The 14,697-nt window shown below is 36.8% G+C and overlaps 1 long non-coding RNA gene across 1 annotated transcript in view; it reads left to right on the top strand.

Annotated features, from left to right (window-relative positions):
- The window catches only part of LOC128311820 (uncharacterized), a 119,625-nt gene that overhangs the window by 63,574 nt on the left and 41,354 nt on the right, over window positions 1–14,697 (top strand). The window lies entirely within an intron of this gene.

A 14,697-nucleotide genomic window follows, 5' to 3' on the forward strand; every position in this document is an offset into this window, starting at 1 on the left:
CCAAAAAATTGAAGAGGAGGGAACACACCCAAACTTATTTTACAAAGCCAGCATTACCCTGAGACCAAAGCCTGCAAGGACACTACAAGAAAAGAAAGCTACAGACCAATATCCCTGATGAGTATACATGAAAAATTCTCAACAAAATGCTACCACACCAAATTTGAGAACACTTTGAAAGGATTATACTCCATGACCAAGTGGGATTTATCCCTGGAGTGCAAGGATGTTTCAATATATGCAAATCAACAAATGTGATATACTACATTAATAGAAAGATAAAAGTCACATGATTATCTCAATAGATGCAAAAACAGCATTTGACAAAATACAACATGGTTTCATGATAAATTATACCCTCAACAGACTGGGTATAGAAGGAACAAGACTCAACATAATAAAGGCCATATATGACAAACCCACAGCTAATATTATACTCAGTGTTGTAAAAATTGAAAGCTTTTCCTGTAAGTTCAGGAAGAAGACAAGGCTACCCATTCTCACCACACTTACTCAATACAGTTCTGGAATTCCTAGCTAGAGAAATAAAGAATAAAGAAATAAAAAGCATCCAAATCAGAAGCAAAATGGTTATTTGCAGATGATATGATCATATATATAGGAAATCCCAAAGACTCAAACAAAAAATTCTTGGAACTAATCAATAAATTTCAGTTACAGGATATAAAATCAATATACAGAAATCAGAAATCTATACACTAACAGTGAAACATCTGAAAAAAGAAATGTAAAAAACTGTTCCATTCACAATAGCATGAAAACCAATAAAATATCTAGGAATAAATTTAACCAAGAAACTGAAAGATCTGAACCATGAAAGCTACAAGATTTTGTTGGATGACATTGATGAAGATACAAACAAATGTAAAGATATTCCATGTTCGTGGATCAGAAGAATTAATACTGTTAAAATGTCCACACTACCCAAAGCAATCTATAGATTCAATGCAATCCCTGTCAAAATTCCAATGGCATTTTTCACAGTAATAGAAAAAACAACCTTAAAATTTGTATGAAACCACAAAAGAAACCACAAATCCTGAAAAAGAAGAACAAAGCCAGAGTATCACACTTCCTGGTTTCAAATGATAATTGCAAAGCTATAGCAGTTAAAACAGTATGGTACTGGTGTAAAAAAAAAGACATACTACCAATGGAACAGAACAGACAGTTCAGTATTAAACTCCCACATATACAACCAACTAATATTTGACAAGGATGCCAAAAAGGAATCCAAGGGGAAATGATGGTCTCTCTAACAAATGATGTTGGGAAAACCAGATAACCACATGCAAAAGAAAAAAGAAAGAAAATAAATTGAACATCTGTCTTACACCATTCACAAAAATTTACCTGAAATGGATTAAAAACTTAAATGTAATACCTGACATCATAAAACTCCTACCAGAAAACATAGGGGGAAAGATTCTCCACATGGGTCTTGATAATAATTTGGGTGGATATAACACCTAAAGCATAAGCAACAAAATAAAAAATAAACAAGTGGGACTACATGAAACTAAAAAGCTTCTATACAGCAAAAGAAACCATCAACAAAGTGAAAAGACAACCTACAGAATAGGAAAAAATATTTGCAAGCCATATAACTGATAAGGGGTTAATGTCCAAGATATATAAAGAAATTGTACAACTCAATGGCAAAAAGCCCAAATGATCCACTTTTAAAATGAGCAGAAGACCATTTTCCCAAAGAAGATATATGAATGACTAACAGGCTAACACATGAAAAGGTGTTCAGTCTCACTAATCACAGAAATGCAAATCAAAACTACAATGAGATATCACTTTATACCTGTTAGAATGGATATGATCAAAAAGAGATAACAAGTGCTGACATGGATGTATAAAAAAGGGGATCTTTGTGCACTGCTGGTAGGAATCTAAACCAGGGCAGCCCCTATGGAAAACAGTGTGTAGGATCCTCAAAAAACTAAAAATAAAATTACCATATGATCCAGCAGTTCTGCTCCTAGGTATTTATCCAAAGGAATTGAAAACGCTATGTCAGATTGATATCTGCACCCCATGTTCATGGCAGCATTATTTATAATAGCCACAATATAGAAACAACCTAAGTGTCTGCTGACAGATGAATGAATAAGGAAATTGTAAGGTATATATTCAATGAAATATTATTCAGTATAAAAAAGACGGAAATTCTGCCATTTGCAACATGGATGGATCTTGAGGGCATTAGGCTTTGTGAAATAAATCAGAAAAAGACAAATACTGTATGATCTCGCCTATACAGAGAATCTAAAAGAAAAAACACCTAACTCAGAAAAAAGACCTGATCTGTGGTTACCGGAAGCAGGGAGTGGTGGAGAGGGAATTGGAAGAAGGTGGTTGAAAGCTACAAGCTTCCAGTTATAAGATAAATAAGTACTAGGGATGTAATGTACAGCATGACCATAGTTAACACAGTTGTATGGTATATATAAAGTTAAGAGAATAAAGCCAAAGTGCTATCACAAGGAGAAAATTTTTCATTTTTTTTTGTTTTGTATGTGTATGATATAGTGGATATTAACTAAATGTTATTGTAATCATTTCACCATATAGGTAAAAATCATTATGCTATACACTTTATCTTATCCAGTGCTATATGTCAATTTTATCTCAGTAAAACTGAGAAAAAAATATTGCTTTGGCTGTGTACAACATTATAGAATAATTGAATACTTTTGTTAGCAAGGTACAGCTTATATACAACATATATATAGATCACGTATTGAAACGCACAAGCAAAAAAGTTGATGAGGAGGCATCAACTTCTGCCTGAGAGTTTCCAGCGTCTCAACCTGCCCTACAGATTTTAGACTTGTCTGTTCTCGGATCACACAAAGTATTTACGTGAAATTGAATATACACATAAATATATTTGAAGTGATATCACCTACCCAGGAAAGCTTTTCTATCTGGATTAGGTTAGAATACAACCTCCTGTGCCTACTCCAAAGATACTGTTTATCACACTGTGCTCTAATTGCCCCCTTCCTTCATGCCTCAAATACCAATCAAGCATCTACCATACTTGATTCTATGTTAAGTGTTACAGTGGAGAGCAAAACGGATGCAGTCCCTGTGTGAATGGAACTTTCAGTCTAAGGGGGCGGGGGGGAGGTAGACATTAACCAAATAACTACACTATTAGATATATAAACTAAAACAAGTAGTGAGCTGAAAGAAAGGTATGACCACTCTTTAAAATCAAATAAAGGGGCGCCTGGGTGGCGCAGTCGGTTAAGCATCCGACTTCGGCCAGGTCACGATCTCGCGGTCCGTGAGTTCGAGCCCTGCGTCGGGCTCTGGGCTGATGGCTCAGAGCCTGGAGCCTGTTTCCGATTCTGTGTCTCCCTCTCTCTCTGCCCCTCCCCCGTTCATGCTGTGTCTCTCTCTGTCCCAAAAATAAATAAACGTTGAAAAAAAAATTTTTTTTAATCAAATAAAGAAATATAACCTAGACTCAGAGAGTGGCAAGTCTGGAGAGGCTTCCTTGAGGAAGCAATGCTCAGCAGAGATCTGAAGATGAGTAAGACTTAACTGGAAATAGAGAATAAGGGGAGACCAGACCAGTGGAAAAGATACTGTGACTGGAAGAACATGCAGATTCTGACAAATTTAAAAAATGCCAACGTGACTAGAACTCAGAGTGGGAGGGAGAGCATAGTGAGAATTCAGACTGGAACAATAGTCAGGTGGCACATTATATGTAACTTTGTGGACTGTATTAAGGGTTTTGTACAGGACCTGGCAGATCGTTGACTATCTCTATGAAGGCAAGAAACCACACATACAATCTTCCTAGATTTACAGATAAGCCAAGATCTCCAGGAAGTCTCAAAACTACCCCCTCTTTATGGAAACAATTAATCTTATCATTGCCCTGGCAAGCCAGAGTAGGAGAGATGAAGCCCAGATTTATAGCGCTTGGCTCAGGGCCCTGCCAGAGACAAGGGCAAGACTTTTGTTAGCTCTACCCATCACTTACACGCAGCAGCTATTACAAGAATATCCAGAAAAGTTTCATCAAGAGCAGAAATATCTGAGGATCCAAATAATTGAAGAGCCTTACCCCCTACTCCAGAGGCATTCTTGAGAATGAATTGTTGATTGTCTAGGATAGATCCAGGTAAAGACATGGCTCTTAGAAAGTTAAGTCAAGCTAGGACTTCATAGTGAAGAAAACAGAATTTTCTTGAAATTTCAACAATTACGAACCACTCCTTGCTTCCAAGGTATGCTCTTAGTCACAGCCAATTCTCCCTGGAGAGAGCCAAGTGAAGCAGGAGAGCAGAGAAAGTAAATTCTCTCCTGCTACCGGAGGAGTTTTCTAACAATTAGAGTGATCCAAAGATAGAATGAGCTACCTCAGAAGATAGTGATCTCAAAACTTCAAAAATAAGCTAGTAGGCCACTTGGGGTGTTACAGAGGAGATTCAAGCTTATGGGTTGGTCTACATGAACTTAATGGTTTCTTCCCACCATGAGAATCTCAGAGGCAGAAAGAATAATGTGAATGAGTAACCATAGAATAGAGAGAACTGAGAACTGAGCAAGAGAAAGAGGCTGCTTGTAAAAAGCATTCAGGTATAAAGAACAGAAGGGCTTAATTTTGTTTGGAGTAGAAGCAGTTTATGCCATTGTCCCTAATCTGATCTGGGTTTGGGAATGAAGAGGAAGAAATCTAACAGTGCATTCTTTCTGGGAACTGTGGCTTCCAACTTGAAATTAGGTCTGCACATCTACCCAACTCCAGTGAATGTGCTCTTCAGATTTTGGTGTTGGGCTAGGGTTATTATGGTGAAGATGGATATTAGTTATCTGTAGCTGTGTAGCAAATTATCTCAAAATGTTGCTCAGAAGAACAAATATTTTATTTTGTCACACAGATTCTGAGACTATGTAGGAGTGGTTCAGCTGGGTGGTTCAGGCTCAGGGTCCCTCTCTACATAGATAAATAGGTAGATAGATACAAATATATTATTTTATAGTCCAGCTCTCACCTGGGTCTAGAATCATATGCAGGTTCAAACAGGGCTAAAGAAGTCTCTCCTAAGCTCTCTTATTTGGTTGTTGCAGATTTTATTCCTGGCCATAACCTGCTTTAATGGCCTCATGACATGGCATCAGGCTTCCCAAGGAATAAGTGATTCAAAAGGGAGAGAAACATGAATGAGTGAGTAAAATAGTGCCCACAAAGGAAGCAGGACTATTATCTACAATATAAAAGATCTCCTTTAACAGACAAGCAGCCCCCCTCCTAAAAAAATGGACAAAGTATTTGAACAGAAATTCCACAAAAGAAGATAAACAAATGGCCAAAAAACACACAAGGAGATACTCAATTATCACTAATCATTAGGGAAACAAAATTAAAACCCACAATAAGAGATGGTTACAGAGTAATAATAATAGCTAAAATTTAAAAGACTGAAAATACTGAGCATTGGCAAGGAATGAGTTAAGTGATCATAATATACTTCTGCTGTAGTGTAAAATGTCATAACCATTAAAAAAAAACTTATATACACATTTACCATACCACTTCCAGTAATTTAAGAATAATGAATTCAGCTTTTCACAAAAGACTGTACATAAATGTTTATAAGAGTATCATTTATAATAGCCAAGTCAAGAAACAATTCATTTGTGGGCCCATCCAACAAATTGTGTACACATGAAATATTTCTTTTTTTTTTTAATGTTTTAATGTTTATTTTTGAGAGAGACAGAGAGAGAGAGTGTGAGCAGTGGAGGGGCAGAGAGAAAGGGAGACACAAAATCCGAAGCAGTCTCCAGGCTCTGAGCTGTCAGCAGAGCCTGATGCGGGGCTCGAATTCACAAACCATGAGATCATGACTTGAGTTGAAGTCGGACGCTTAACTGACTAAGCCATCCAGGCGCCCCAACGTGAAATATTTCTTAATTCTCCCTCTTCCCAGATAATTATATATTGATACACATAGCAGTATAAATAAATCTCAGTCATTATGCTAAGTGGAACATCTCAGGGAAAGAACATACATACCATCTGTCTATCTCTGGGAAAATGAATCTGCAATGATAGAAATCAGGTCAATGATTGTATGGGATAGGGGTTTGGGAGATACTGACTTCAGAGTGTCATGAGGAACATCTGAGACAAAGAAAATATTCCATACCTTTTTCTGTGGTGATGGTTACATGGAGAACATTTGGCAAAACTCATGGAAATGTAATTTAAAACATATAATGTTTTATTGTGCAACCTATACCTTATGAAACTTGATTTTAAATATAAGAAAAAAGGCTCTTGGGTGGCTCAGTTGGTTGAGCTCAGTCCACTTCGGCTCAGGTCATGATCTCATGGTTCATGAGTTCAAGCCCCACATCAGGCTTGCTGTTGTCAGCACAGAGCCCACTTCAGATCCTAGTTCCCTCTCTCTCTCTCTCTCTGTGCCTCCCCCACTTCTCTCTCTCAAAAATAAATAAATATTTTAAAAATAGGAAAAATGTTCAAAATATTTAAACAACAATTTTAGAATGGGAGGGATAATTCATAGAAACAAAATAATATTTGGAAACTTTATTGCTTTCTACCCAGGCAAAAATACCATATATTAAATAGCATACTTAATCACATGGATATAGATATAGATATAGATATAGATATAGATATCTACAAATGTAATTTTATGCCTTAGGGAAATTTTTCTGGTATTTTTAAATCATTATGGGAAAGGATCTTTTAATAAACCTCATAGAAAATTTCAATTTCCCATGTAAAAAATTATAAAGATCATTTGATCAAACCTCAGTGCAAAAACATAGAACTGATAACTGAAGCATACTTTTAAAAGCTATTTTAAATTAAAAAAAACTACTATACAACTTTTGAGTCAAAGTGGAAGTCAAAACAAAAATTATAGACTTTTAAAGGCAAGATCTTTACATCTCATAACATGTTATACAGTTAAAGGATGAACTCAGAGAACAAAATAATAAACATATAATAAATGTATAATATTTAAGATAGTGGTAAATTCTATGAATAAGAATAAAACTGAATAAGGTAGACAGAGACTGATCAAAGAAGGAATACCATTTTGGTCAAGGAAGCCTTCACTGAGAAACTGACATTTCAGTAAAGTTCTGAAGGAAAGGAGGGAGGCAATCATACAGACATTGAGAGGACAGGATTCTAGGGTGAAAAATAATTAGCAAGTGCCAAGACCCTGAGGAAGCTGGTAGTGGAGCAAGCGATGGGTAAATTAGTAGAAAGGGAAATCAGAGAAATGATGTGGGATCAAATCATGTAGTACTTCTTAGGCTACCGCAAGGACTCTAACTTGTATTCTAGTGGATGGGAAGCCTGTGAAAGGTTTTGAGCAGAGGATAAACATGATATAACTTATGTTTTACAAGGATCATTCCAGAATTGTCTATGTAGCAAAAAGGGTAGAAACAGGGAGATCAGGTGGGAGGTTGTTGTAATAATCCAGGTAAAACATGATGGAGACTTGGATCAGGAGAGACTCAGTGGAGGTGGGGGAGAATTGGTTAAATACAAGTAATCAAGGAAAAGAGAATATAGGCCATCTGATTTAATAATTCAACTCAGAAATCTAAAGAGACCAGCTAACCAACCTTTTCAATCAACTGAGTGAAGGTAATTAAGTGGGCAGGAAAGAAATGAGTGAATTAGAAACCAAAAAGATATATAGTGAAAGATATACATAGAATTAAAAAATAAATAAATTATGTTCTTTGTAAAGTCTGATAAAATAAATTTTTGGTAAAGTAAGTAAGGAAAAGGAAAAGGGAAAATACAGATATATAACATTCAGAATGGAAAAGAAGACATAAACAAATATGAATACTTTAAGCTATAATGAAAAGATACAATTTGCTAATCATGCAAAAATTCAAATTAACAAGTTGCACAAAAATATAAGTGAATCAAGGATAGAATATTTTTATATTCTTTGGGTAAATACGTAGTAGTACAATTGCTGGATCATAGAGTAGTCACCCCAATATTTTATAACTCATTACCTACAATAGCCAAATTATGGAACCAGCCCAAGTGTCCATAGACTGATGAGTGGATAAAGAAGTGTACACACACACACACACTGGAATATTAGTCAACCATAAAAAAAGGAATGAAATCTCACCATTTGCAATGACATGAATGAAGCTAGAGAGCATTATGCTAAGTGAAATAAGTCAGTCAAAGATGAAACCATATGATTTCACTCATATGTGGAATTTAAGAAGCAAAACAAGCAAAGGGAAAGACAAGAGAGAGAGAGGCAAACCAAAAACAGACTCTTAACTATAGAGAACAAATTGATGGTCACCAGAAGGGAGGTGAGTGGGGGGATGGGTTAAATAGGTGATGAGGATTAAGGAGGGCACTTTGTGATGAGCATTGGGTGATGTATGGAAATGTTGAATCACTGTATCATACATCTGAAACTAGTATTACACTGTATGTTAACTAACTGGAATTTAAATAAAAACTTCAAAAAAATAATAGAATAATAATAGAGTAGACTGACCATAGCGGAAATTGAAAAACCTTGTTAAGAATTATGTTATAAAAGGAACTCTGTGAGAAAGTTTTAGAAGTGTATTATATAAAGGCACAGATAGTTTCCATGTTATTTACATTGACCTAAAACAGAAGAAGTTCAAAAGTTTGCCAACTCATTTGATAACTTTGGCAGAGCCCCAATACTAACTTTAACAATAGTAGTACAAAGTCCTAAATAAATCACAACAAATTGAATTTGGAAGCACATTTTATTTATTTATTTTTAAATTTTTCTTTATTTTTTTTGCAATATATGAAGTTTATTGTCAAATTGGTTTCCATACAACACCCAGTGCTCATCCCAAAAGGTGCCCTCCTCAATACCCATCACCCACCCTCCCACCCCCCCAACAACCCTCAGTTTGTTCTCAGTTTTTAAGAGTCTCTTATGCTTTGGCTCTCTTCCACTCTAACCTCTTTTTTTTTTCCTTCCCCTCCCCCATGGGTTTCTGTTAAGTTTCTCAGGATCCACATAAGAGTGAAAACACATGGTATCTGTCTTTCTCTGTATGGCTTATTTCAATTAGCATAACACTCTCCAGTTCCATCCATGTTGCTACAAAGGGCCAGATTTCTTTCATTCTCATTGCCACGTGGTACTCCATTGTGTATATAAACCACAATTTTTTTATCCATTCATCAGTTGATGGACATTTAGGCTTTTTCCATAATTTGGCTATTGTTGAGAATGCTGCTATAAACATTGGGGTACAAGTGCCCCTATGCATCAGTACTCCTCTATCCCTTGGGTAAATTCCTAGCAGTGCTACTGCTGGGTCATAGGGTAGGTCTATTTTTAATATTTTGAGGAACCTCCACACTGTTTTCCAGAGTGGCTGCACCAATTTGCATTCCCACCAACAGTGGAACAGGGTTCCCATTTCTCCACATCCTCTCCAGCATCTATAGTCTCCTGATTTGTTCATTTTGGCCACTCTGACTGGCGTGAGGTGATATCTGAGTGTGGTTTTGATTTGTATTTCCCTGATGAGGAGCGACGTTGAGCATCTTTTCATGTGCCTGTTGGCCATCCGGATGTCTTCTTTAGAGAAGTGTCTATTCATGTTTTCTGCCCATTTCTTCACTGGGTTATTTGTTTTTCGGGTGTGGAGTTTGGTGAGCTCTTTATAGATTTTGGACACTAGCCCTTTGTCCGATATGTCATTTGCAAATATCTTTTCCCATTCCGTTGGTTGCCTTTTAGTTTTGTTGGTTGTTTCCTTTGCTGTGCAGAAGCTTTTTATCTTCATAAGGTCCCAGTAGTTCATTTTTGCTTTTAATTCCCTTGCCTTTGGGGATGTGGAAGCACATTTTAATACATACCCTCTGGCCAGCCAAAACAGTGTAGAGATTTAAGACACCAGACTCTGGAACCAGATAGCCTAGGAACAGGTTTGCTATGGATCTGCTAGCTGTGTGGCTTTGGTCAATCTATTTAATTTCTCTGTATCTCAGTTTCATTATCCATCAAATGGGGCTTCTGATAGTAACTACTTTATGCAGTCATTGTAAAGATTAAGAGAGTAATTCTGTGGGGGCACCTGGGTGGCTCAGTGGGTTAAGTGTCCAACTCTTGATTTTGACTCAGGTCATGATCTCACAGTTCGAGAGTTTGAGCCCTGCATCAGGCTCTGTGCTGACAGCTCAGAGCTTGCTTGGGATTCTCTCTCTACCCCTCCCCAGCTTCCCCCTCCCTTTCTGTCTCTCTCAAAAATAAATAAATAAACTTAAAAGAGTAACTCTGTGAAGCACTTATTATAAGCCAAGCATATAGTAAGCACTCAAAAATATTAATGACTATTAGTTTCTATGTTTGGAGATATATTGTTCGTATTAGCAAGTCAAAGGAGAAAAACCATAAGGTAATGTTGTTAGATATCAAAAGTATTTTGATAACGTTCCATATTCATTTATTATTTTAAAAAAGTTCTAGTATACAGTAAGAAGAAAAATATTTTCTTAAAATAATTAAGCTCCATTTGAAATCTGTAGCCTTCATCATCAAGGATGCCTATTATCACCAACATTGTCATGATGTGATACAAAAAGAACAAAAAATATGAAATAACATTTATTATTATTTACAAATGATACATTTGTCTACCTAGAAAACCCAATGCCAGTCTAAATCCAAACCGGATTTTTAAACAATTGGTAATTATTCTAACTTTCGTCTAGAAGAAAAATAATGTATAAAAATTGCCAAGAGCATGTTGAAACAGAGAAGTATTGGGGTGCCTAGGTGGCACAGTTGGTTAAGCAATTGACTCTTGATTTTGCCTCAGGTCATGATCTCACACCTGTGAGATCAAGCCCGGGGTCAGGCTCTGTGCTGACAGCAGGAGCCTCCTTGGATTCTCTCTCTCTCTCCCTCTCTCTCTGTGCCCCCCCTCCACTTGTGCTTGCTTGCACACTTGCTGTCTCTCAAAATAAATAAACATTAAGAACATGGGAGAGAGAGAGAGAAGTATGAGGTGCTTTTGGCTTATACGAGGCCTCATCTTTTACAAGTGCAAGAGATATACATATCAACACAAGAGAAAAGAAAGACCAGAAGAAGATAGCATATGATAAGGGTGGTGTTTCAAATCATTGTGAAAATTGTTGGCTAATTAATAAATGTTTTGTGAAAAGTAGACATAATCTTATTATTAATAAAATCTATCACTCCATTGCATTTGTAAATACTGTATGTTTTCTGAAATCCATCATATTGTCAGGCGATACTTGCAGAACCAAATTTGAACCATGCGTTTTGGAAGTGATTCCAAAAGCCGAAGGCTTATTGAGTAGGGTACATTAATTCTATAATAAGAACTCTTGATATACATATTTCACCTACAATTCTGTCAGTTTTTATTTCACATAATTTGAGGCTGTGTTGTTGGATGCATGTGTGTCTATTATCAATAGATACTCTTGCCACTTTGCTCCTTTTCCCACTAGATGATCTCTTTCCTTTTCCAATAAGGTTTTTTTCCTCCTGAATTCTATTTTAATCATATATAATGAAGCTCAACTTGTTTTTCTTCATATTTGTCTTATGTATCTTTTCCTACCCATCTATTTTAAATAATTTTGAATCCTAAGTGTTTATTTCATAGAAAAAAAAATCATTGCTAGAGCCTTAAAAGAAAGTGCAACCTGATAGTCTTGGTCTTTTATTTGGTGACTTTAATTAATTTACAATTATTTTAAAGCTATGTGAATACTTATTACTGCCATCTTTTCTCAAATTGTGCATTAACTATATGTCAGGGGTCTTTTTCATGAACAGGTCTTTTTTTTTTTTAATTTACATCCAAATTAGTTAGCATATAGTGAACAATGATTTCAGGAGTAGATTCCTTAATGCTTCTTACCCATTTATCCCATCCCCCCTCCCACACCCCCTCCAGTAACCCTCTGCTTGTTCTCCATATTTATGAGTCTCTTATATTTTGTCCCTCTCCCTGTTTTTATATTATTGTTTTTCCCTTCCCTTATGTTCATCTGTTTTGTCTCTTAAAATCCTCATATGAGTGAAGTCATGATTTTTGTCTTCTTCTGACTGACTAATTTCACTTCGCATAATACCCTCTAGTTCCATCCACGTAGTTGCAAATGGCAAGATTTCATTCTTTTTTATTGCCGAGTAATACTCCATTGTCTATATATAACACATCTTCTTTATCCATTCATCCATCGATGGACATTTGGGCTCTTTCCAAACTTTGGCTATTGTTGATAGTGCTGCTATAAACATTGGGGTGCATGTGCCCCTTCGAAACAGCACACCTGTATCCCATGGATAAACACCTAGTAGTGCAATTGGTGGGTCATAGGGTAGTTCTATTTGTAGTTTTTTGAGGAACCTCCATACTGTTTTCCAGAGTGGCTGTACCAGCTTGCATTCCCAATGAACAGGTCTTTCCACTGAACAGAACAGATTCTGTTTCAGTATTAAAAATGTATGCATTCTTAAAAAAAAATTTTTTTAAAAAAGGGGGCGCCTGGGTGGCTCAGTTGGTTGAGCAGCCGACTTCGGCTCAGGTCATGATTTCGCGGTCCGTGAGTTCAAGCCCCGCGTCGGGCTCTGTGCTGACAGCTCAGAGCCTGGAGCCTGTTTCAGATTCTGTGTCTCCCTCTCTCTGACCCTCCCCTGTTCATGCTCTGTCTCTCTCTGTCTCAAAAATAAATAAACATTAAAAAAATTTTTTTAAATGTATGCATTCTTTTTAAATTTTATGATATGTCCCTTAATATAAAAGACCTATACTTATGACATTTATTTTTACTAAACATGAGTATAAATGACCATCCATATATTCCAGTACTCAGTTTAGAAAATGATACTTAAGGAAACAAAACCATGGTGGGTGCTGCCTTTATACCCCCCTTCATGACATCTTCTTCCCACCCACTCAAAGTTAATAACTTTTAAAAATATGATATTTATTCTCCTTGCATGTAACTATATTTTTGCTACATATATATGTGTCCCTAAATTATGTATAGTAATGTTATGCATGTTTTAAATTCAATACAAATGGTACCATCTGTATGTACCTTTTGCAACTTACTTTATTTTGCATCCAACATTATATGTGAGATTTATCCAGGTTGATACATATATTTATATTCATTGTTCTGTAGTGTATTGTACATATCCATTATATGAATAAACCACAATTAGTTTATCTAAGGTATAGATTATCAATAGATAGATAGAGAGAGAGAGAGAGAGAGATAAAGAGATAATAACGTATGTGAGTTTCAGAAGCAGTAGACTGGAACCCAAACAAAATGAACATTATTTTTTTTTAATGCTTATTTATTTTTTGATAGAGAGAGTGAGAGGGGGAAGAGGGGCAGACAGAGAGGGAGAGAGAATCCCAAGCAGGCTCCATACTGTCAGCGCAGAGCTCGATGTGGGGCTCAAACCCATGACCCATGAAATCATGACCTGAGCCGAAACCAAGAGCCGACCACCCAACTGACTGAGCCACTCAGGTGCCCCAAAGTGAACATTCTTACAAGGATTTTAAGGAGATGAAATGCAAATGAACTCATAAAAATAAATGGATAAAATTGCTAAGTTGGACATTAAGCAAATTGACATAAAATCTCAATAAGAGGAAAAACAAGCCATGGTACCAAAAACAGTTCCATCAACTGATGACCCCTGTATTAGTCTGCTCTGGCAGGCATTACAAAATAACACAGATTAAATAGCTTAACAACAGAAATATATTTTCTCTCAGTTCTGGATGATGGAAGTGCCAGATGAAAATCCCATCAGCATTGATGTGTAGTGAAATCTCACTTTTATCTTACACATGGCTGTCCACCAGCTGTGTCCCCACCTGGCCACTTCTCTGTGTGTACATGGAGAGGGAAAGAGAAAGATCTCAGCTATCTCTCTGTTTTTCTTTTAAAATTTTTTAAGTGTTTGTTTATTTTTGAGACAGAGAGAGAGACAGAGTGTGAGTGGATGATGGGAAGAGAGAAAGATGAGGCCAGACAGGTCATGGGGGTGGTGGTGAGAGGAGGGAGGGAAGATCAGTGTGGACCTTGGAAGTCCCCACAATGATCCAGGTGCTTATTCCATGAAGTGGGGAGTCAGTGGAATACTTTGTGCATAATGAAGACATTTGGGTGATTTACCTTTATAGCGCCAGTTGGGCAACAGTGTGGAATACAGACTGAATGGGAACAAGGGTCATATTCTGTGTGCTCCTGAGAAATCATTAGAGTCAGTGGATATAAGGGGGTGACTTTACCAACTAAAGAACCTCACCTAACTGACTATCCACCAGTGAAACTGGGTACTCAGTCACCTTGGGAGTCAGCAGCACGTAACTGACAGTCCCAGTAGATGTGAGGGTTGTTGACGCTGGGAAATTCCTACATCAAATAAGGCATTAAACTCTGACATCCCAGATTCCTTCCACTAATGAGCATCTCTGGTGCCACAGCATATATCACCCTAATCTCCCCCAGTTAGAATATAGGCTCCATGAATATAAGGAGTTTTGTCCCTTCTGTTCATTGATCTATCCTGGCGCCTTAAATAGTGTCCAGTAAATAACAGC

This window comes from Acinonyx jubatus, chromosome D1, assembly GCF_027475565.1.
Source record: "Acinonyx jubatus isolate Ajub_Pintada_27869175 chromosome D1, VMU_Ajub_asm_v1.0, whole genome shotgun sequence".
Taxonomy (NCBI): Eukaryota; Metazoa; Chordata; class Mammalia; order Carnivora; family Felidae; genus Acinonyx; species Acinonyx jubatus.